Source organism: Impatiens glandulifera, unplaced genomic scaffold (assembly GCF_907164915.1).
Source record: "Impatiens glandulifera unplaced genomic scaffold, dImpGla2.1, whole genome shotgun sequence".
NCBI lineage: Eukaryota > Viridiplantae > Streptophyta > Magnoliopsida > Ericales > Balsaminaceae > Impatiens > Impatiens glandulifera.
Window position 1 is genome coordinate 1 of NW_025918837.1, and position 7,741 is coordinate 7,741.

Consider the following 7,741-nt stretch of genomic DNA (forward strand, 5'->3'; position numbering starts at 1 on the left):
ATATATATATATATATTTCAGTATTTTTTTTTTCTCTTTTTACCATATAGATATTTATATTTTTTTTCACACTAATAATATAAAATATTGTTTTATTAATAATTTTTATATTAAAATATATAATATTACATAACATATTTATTTTTATATTTAAAAATAACAATGTATAAAATAATGCTCATCATATATTAATAAATAATTCTCCTACTCTGTTTTTCTTAATTAAATTATATTAATATTAATTCAAATTTTTCATTAAATATCAATTATAAAACCTCCAACAAAAACAAACGTATAATAAAATATTAATTATAAAACCTCCCACAATGAATTCTCATTAATTTAGTATTAAATATTAATTATAAAATCTTGTAATTAAACCAGACTTTTCATTTTCTTCTCCACCCAAATATTTTTCTACTTATAAATAATCAATCTTACATCAACAAAGTCCAACTGCAACAACCACGTCAACAAACACTAATATTTTCTTCCTCCTCTCTTACTCTTCTTTTCTTAAAAATTGTGTTTGTCTGGTTAAAGCAGATGGGGAGATATTACAACCGAGAATATTCAACTCGGAGTCCCCATGGATTGTTGAGCACAATTGGATCCTCCGATTCTGGCCAATTACATTGGAAAATGCGTAAAGTTTCAGATAGCAACGATAAAGGTTGCATCTTTGAAAGGGGTGGTGATGGTGATGGCGTCAACTATGATTCTAGAGGCGATTGTAAGATTGGCTAAAGAAGCTGTGAAGGGGGTAGAGAACTGGTTATCTGATGCATGGTTATCTGATTCAGATTTAGCCTTTACCGGTCAAAAATTGTATGGCATTAGTGGGTTGATGCGTTTTGAATTGTATGGCATTGGTGGGTTGATGCGTTTTGAATTGTATGGGACGAATTTTGAATGGAGTCGGCCGGTGAAGATGGTTTTCATTGACACGGCTGAAGTTTTCTCTCTCTCTCTATGATTTTAGAGATAACCAAGGTTGATGGATTTTGTGTTATCCTAAATAAATTTTGTATATATATTATTCTTAATTAGATTGTACTTTTTAAAATTTTTAATTTAAATAAATTGTTTTTTTATTATCTATTTTTAATGTACTTTCATCATCAATTATAATCCAGTCATTGTACCATATAAAATTACAAATTTCTTTCCTAAATATTAATCATATATATAATAATAATATATATATCTTTTCTCACCTAATATAAATAATATTTTTGGTTATTTTTCTCTTTCCCACTCTATATTAATTATTTTCTCTCACATATTATATATATATATTTTTCTCTCTTAATTTCTCTTTTACAAATATTTATAATAATAATAATTCCTAAATTTTCTCTATTAATAATTATTAATTTATCTCTCCTATTATAATTACTATTTTTTTTCTAATTAATATTATAAAAATATTTATAATATACAAAATAATATTATATAAAATATTTATTATTTATTAGAATGAGAAATTTTGTTATTTTTTGGTCAATTAAAACGTGCCACGTCATTCCATTTAAAATTTTCTCTCCCAATTTTACTCTCCCAATCATTTCTTTAATAATATATATATTCCCTCACCTAATATAATTAATAATTTTAATACTTTCTCTCTTTCTTACTCTATATTAATTATTTTCTCTCACCTAATATATATATATATATATATATTAATTTCTCTTTTACAAATATTTATAATAATAATACTAATTCTCAAATTTTCTCAAATAATAATTACTAATTTATCTCTCATTTTATAATTACTATTTTTTTTCCTAATTAATATTATAATTTTTTTTATAATATACAAAATAATACTATATAATATATTTATTATATAAATATATAATAACATTTAATATAATTTATTAAACTGATAATAAAATTATAAATTTTATTTTCCTAAATAATAATCATATATATATATAATAATAATAATAATATATATCTTTTCTCACCTAATATAATTAATTATTTTTGTTCTTTCTTTTATACTCTATATTAATTATTTTCTCTCACCTAATATATATATTTTTCTCTCTTAACTTTTTTTTTACAAATATTTCTAATAATAATAATAATAATCCTTAAAATTTCTCTTATAATAATTAAGAATGTATCTCTCCTTCTATATTTACTAATTTTTTTTTCCTAATTAATATTTTTATTATTTTATCTCTCATATATATATTATCTTTAGCATATAATCTCTTCCAACAAAAACTAAAATATTAATATAAAACCTCCAACAACATAAATTCTTATTAATTTAACATTAAATACTAATTATAAAATCTTACACTTAAATTAGACTTTTATTTTTTCTCCACCATATAATATAATATAATATAATATAATATAATATAATATAATATAATATAATATATATATTATATCTAATAACGTTTAATATTATTTATTAAACTAACAATAAAAATTAACATCAAAGTATAATTTATAGTTACTTTCTCTCTTATTTATTTTTCTTAATTAAATTATATTAATATTAATTTAAATTTCTAATAAATAAATTTACATTAAATATTAATTATAAAATCTTTAACAAAAATGTATAATAAAATATTAATTATAAAAAAGAAAGGTAAACATAATTGTTGCAATTGGACTTTGTTGATTTAAGATTATTTATAAATTGAAAAAATATTTGAGTGGAGAAAAAAATGAATGTCTGATTTAATTGAGAGGTTTTATAATTAATATTTAATGTTAAATTAATAAGAATTCATATTATTGTAGGTTAATAACTAATTTTTTTATTTAATTCATAAATAAAAAATATTAAGGCCCGCTAATATCCCCAATGTTCCTGCTGCAATATGATGAGAGGCTATTCCTCCCGCAACAAAAGGATCAAAACCTTCCACGCCTATAAATTCATGTTTATATGTATATAAAAATATTTGATTCATACAAATTTGTTTCATAATTTTTTTCCATATATATATATATATAATATTATATATATATATATATTTATAAATATTTTCAAGAAACAATTACTAATAACTTATTTTTTATTTTTTATGTTTTCCTCTAATTATATATATATATATTATATTTTTTCTTCATATAAATATATTCTCTTTTACTAAATTAAATATTTTATAAAAAAACTTCGAGGATAAACAGTAAACGATCCATCGAAGATTATGGGAATTATTCTGATAAAAAAATTTCTAAATAAAAAACTTGATCCGACTAAATAAGATGTCACATCAAACAAAATATAACATCAACTCAAATCTAAGTAATTTAAAAAAATATGACACTCAAGTGCTAAAAAAGTCATTGAAGGGCCAAGAAAAAATGTTTTTTCAACCTCTCTGCAACTTTATTTTAGAGAGAAAAAAGAAGTAACTTGGATGAATTATTTTACAATTGGTAATTATGTAAGAACATTTTAATTTCCCGTACAACGTAGGGTATCCTACTAGTTAAATATAATTATGCATTTTTTTAATAAGATATGACTTATTTTAAATTTTTATTTAAAATTCATTTTACTTTTATAAAATTTCTTTTAAAATAGTAAAATATTTGAAAAGTATACTACCAAGTATTAAAATTATAGATTAAAATTATTCCACCTAATCAAGATTAAAATACCATAATTCTCCAACATTTAAGAATATACATTTGGTCATTTGATCACCCTCAATATTGCATATTTTTTTTCATCAAACAAGATTACTATCCAAATAATCTTAATTAATAATCCTATATATAAACAATGCCATGCTAATTCAAATCAAGAACAAAACATAACCTGAAAGATATATTTAAAAAAAAAATGCTAATACACTAACTAATCAAGTAAGTGTAATAAGCAAAAGCCAATCAGTCTTGTGATTGAAAAACACAAAATAAAATATTTCACAAAAGCAAAGTTATAATAATTTATCCTATTAATAATAATATTTCAGAAATCTCCAAAATTACTAAAATGTTAAATAGTCTAAGAGATAAAAACAACACTACAACCATAGTAGTAACTTTTATAGATAATAATAATAATAATCTATAGATAATAATAATCTATAGATAATACATCTAGTAGTAACTTTTAATCTTTGCTGTCTCCTCCTCCTATCTGAAAATAATCTCAAATAAACAAGACTTTAGTTCTATCAATTCATCCTAAACACTATAAAATATTCCATAATCTTAATAACCCTATAACAATTCCCAAACATACACCAACAAAGATTACTAATAATCAAGGTGCCTATCTGAATTTAGGTCTTTTGGCCATCCCGCACCGATCCCGCACCGATGATGATGATGATGATTAGTATTAGTATTACTCCTCCTGTCCGTAGTTTTAATCTTCTTCCGTTTCCTCTCCTCCTCTAATTCACTATCATCCTCCCACGTCTTCCCCACCTTATCCTCCTCCGATCCCTCGTCGGATTCCTCTTCCTCTTCGTCGTCGTCAGACTGCACCAACAATTCCTCACTATCATCTTCGTCTTCGGATTCCGACTGCCCATCATCATCCGGGGTTCATATCCTTCGTCGGACTCCTGGGAATTGTCCGAATCAGAAAATGAAGCCTCCGCGTTAAGAAACTCCCACCCGCCGTCCTCTATAAACTTCTCCGGGTCCTCAGTTATACTCTTCAAAATCGGCCTCCAGTTAAGACTCAACTTACTCTCGTAGTATTTCAAATCGGTGGTGTCCAGCCACTCCTTGATCCCATTGAGGGCAGTCGAAGGGATCGAGTAGATGGAAAAAACATCTCGTTTGAAATCCTTGAAGACAATCTTCATGTCGAAATTCTTCTGCCCGGAGCCAATTCTCTCCAGGTTAACAATCTCGATCTCGTTCAAAGTGATGACAACAAAAGGCGTCTCTATCAGCTCAACGAGACAGCTCGAAGTGGGGACCACAAAAGCCGACGACTTGTGCGGGACTCCATTGAAACCGAGGTCCCTGAAAGGCTGGTCGAATTCCAAATCGAGACCGTTAAACTGCGGTTGTCCCCACAACTCGTTCGTTCGGTTAACAAAGTTTTGGAAGTCAGTGTTGAGCTTATTCTTCCGATCCGTCTCTCTTTGTTCTTCCTCGATCTCATCTGGATCGTAGGCCGACCTCTTACTGCTCCCGAGGGTCTGCACCACTTCAATAACTTGGACGAAGAACTGAACGTCTTTTGTCCTCTTATTTCCAACCATTATGTGGTTGTGTAGATGGAAGTGAAGCAGAGTAACCATCTCCTTTTCCGCAGGCTGAAAAAATGCATGTTTCACATTCACGTACATGATATCGACGCGTTCATCTTGTTTCGATGATGTCGAGTAACGAAACCCGTTTGCATGCGCTTCAAGAGTCCCGCTCAGTTTCCTCTGCCGCCCGCCAAAAACAGGGCGAATCCATAGATCCGATAGCCTTATCCGTTTAGATTTTGCTCCGGCTAGCTGAAGCTTCTTCTGACTGACTAACGTCGCCCTCTCGGCCTTCTCCGATTCTCTACAAGTCACTTGCCTGCGTAAAGTTTTAATCTGCTGCACCACGTCACTTAAATGACTCGGATCCTTACATCTGAAATATGCCTGCCTAATGTAAATATTACTACTCTCGGGTGAACTGAAAGGAGTTCCAGGGACGTTGAACATAATCCTGATGTAGCAGTTATGATGCAATTCCTGCTGCTGGCTGAAAACGCTCTTCACCATCGCGACATGAAACGGGACCATGCTGCCTTGAATCGGTAACAAGATCGTTTCGTTCTTCTGGTCGATCTGAATCATGAAATCCCTCGGAGGAGACCGAATATCGTTCACGTTCTTATAAGAAACCAACTCACCGGAAGGACGGGCAGAGCCTCGGTTATTCCCCAAACCACACCCGGCTCCGGCCAGCCTCCTGGCAGTTTCCTCGTTCTTCTGACGCACAAGTTCGGCTTGATACTGCCTTCGTAATTCCTCTTTTGACATCTCGTTGTTGTTGTTGTTAACCGACCTGAGAGTCGCCTTCGAAGGTAACGATGATGATTTGGAGACGTTTACATTCGTTTTGACTTTTGGCTGTTGTTCTTCTTCTTCTTCTTCGCTGAACGAGTACGAAACGTCCTTGAGGGATTTCGAACACAAAGAAGTCATCACCTGGGAACTGTCGCCATAAACAACAACAGTGTCGGCTAGCAATAAGGAAAACTTCTTTGTTTCCGTTTCCAAGTTCTGTAAACCGAGGGAAACGTTGAAAATCATTCCAGGCTTCAACACACGGTCGTTCTTCGCGTTCAGACTAAGACCCGACTCACGAAACTCGAGGCCCATCCCGATTCCGGCTGATTTTGTCAAATTTGGTAAAAATTCAGGAGCATCTTTTTCCACTATGGACATTGCGGCTTGGAAAGCCGCACTGGCCTTGTTCCCTGGTTTCAATGCGGCTATAGAAGCTTCCTGAGCCTTAAGGAGGACTTCGTAAGCTTTGATCTGCATGGCATTCGCATCAAACAGATAAGTTCTCGCCACATTCGAACAGTAGCTGTTGTAACGGGATCCAATGGCGCATATGATGACACTTGTGGAGTCTTAGCAAAGATTGTCATCGTTGCTCGAGGCGCTCGGTTTCAGATCGAATTCTCCTCCGCTTTGAAAAATTGGAGGATAGCAGATATCAATGTTATCCGCCTTCAGCTTCACATTGATATTCGAAGGATTGAGTATGACTTTCTCCGTGTCATCCATCAACGAAGAATGCGAAACCTTCATCTCCTCGTCGATAACCTTCTCAATCTTGGGAACTACAAAATGCTTCATGACCGATGATGTCAAGTAAGCAGCTTTCTTCACATTGCTAATCTCAACGCTGTCCTTAACTGCAAACAGATGGGAGAATCCATTCGTTATATCATTCAGTTGAAAATTCGCACTGTTCAGTTTTTTCGTCCAAAGTTCCAACAAACTCCCTTCTGGCAACTCTCTCGCAATGTATCCAACAATGGGAGGAGTATCTCGACCGTCTGATTTCGACAGAGCATGAACCGTGCTGAATATGGCATCCATTAACTTGGTTCCATCGTCGGTTTTGGACTTCACATGCATGATAACCTCGGCACCAACAGAATCCTTGGACGCCTTCTTAATGCCTTGGAGTAGAGAGGATTTCTTCTGTCCGCATAGGAAATGGATTTCCTTCTTCATGAATACCATAATAGTATCAGGAAATTCATAACCAAGCAACCATATGTTGAGAGCGGACGATTTTAAGTATCGAAGGTCTTCAGAGAGTGGAGGAGTTGCTATGGCAAGAACATCGGAATCACCCCATAGGTCACCCTTGTAGTCATTCCAGTGTTTATATAACATCTTTAACCGATTCCCAAAGCTCTCGAGATTAATAGCATAAGCACTATCCCCAACTGCTGGCTTTTCATTTGTACCATTATTTGTTTGTTCGGCCATTTCAGATTAACCAAACTATAGATAATCGGATTTTGGGCTGCAGTTTCAACTATCCGGAAAGCATAAGCCATGAAAAAGAAACAATGGTTTATGGTTGTTGATGATCCAAAGTTTTTGACTCATTTTCAACTGTTAAGAAAATTTTGATACCAAATTCCTTGAACTTCTCTTTGTTATAGGGTCAAGAACTCCAAAGTTTGGCTCATTCTAATGGGATTTGAAAGAGTCTCTCTACATCTTCTATTTGCTAAAATTTTAATAGTTAGAACATGTTGTACTTAAAATTCCATTGCATT

General features: G+C 31.6%; 1 pseudogene; it reads right to left on the reverse strand.

Moving 5' to 3' along the window:
* Positions 1-4,245: 4,245 nt before the first annotated feature.
* LOC124917145 lies at positions 4,246-7,445 on the reverse strand (annotated as a pseudogene).
* Between the last annotated feature and the right edge of the window lie 296 nt (positions 7,446-7,741).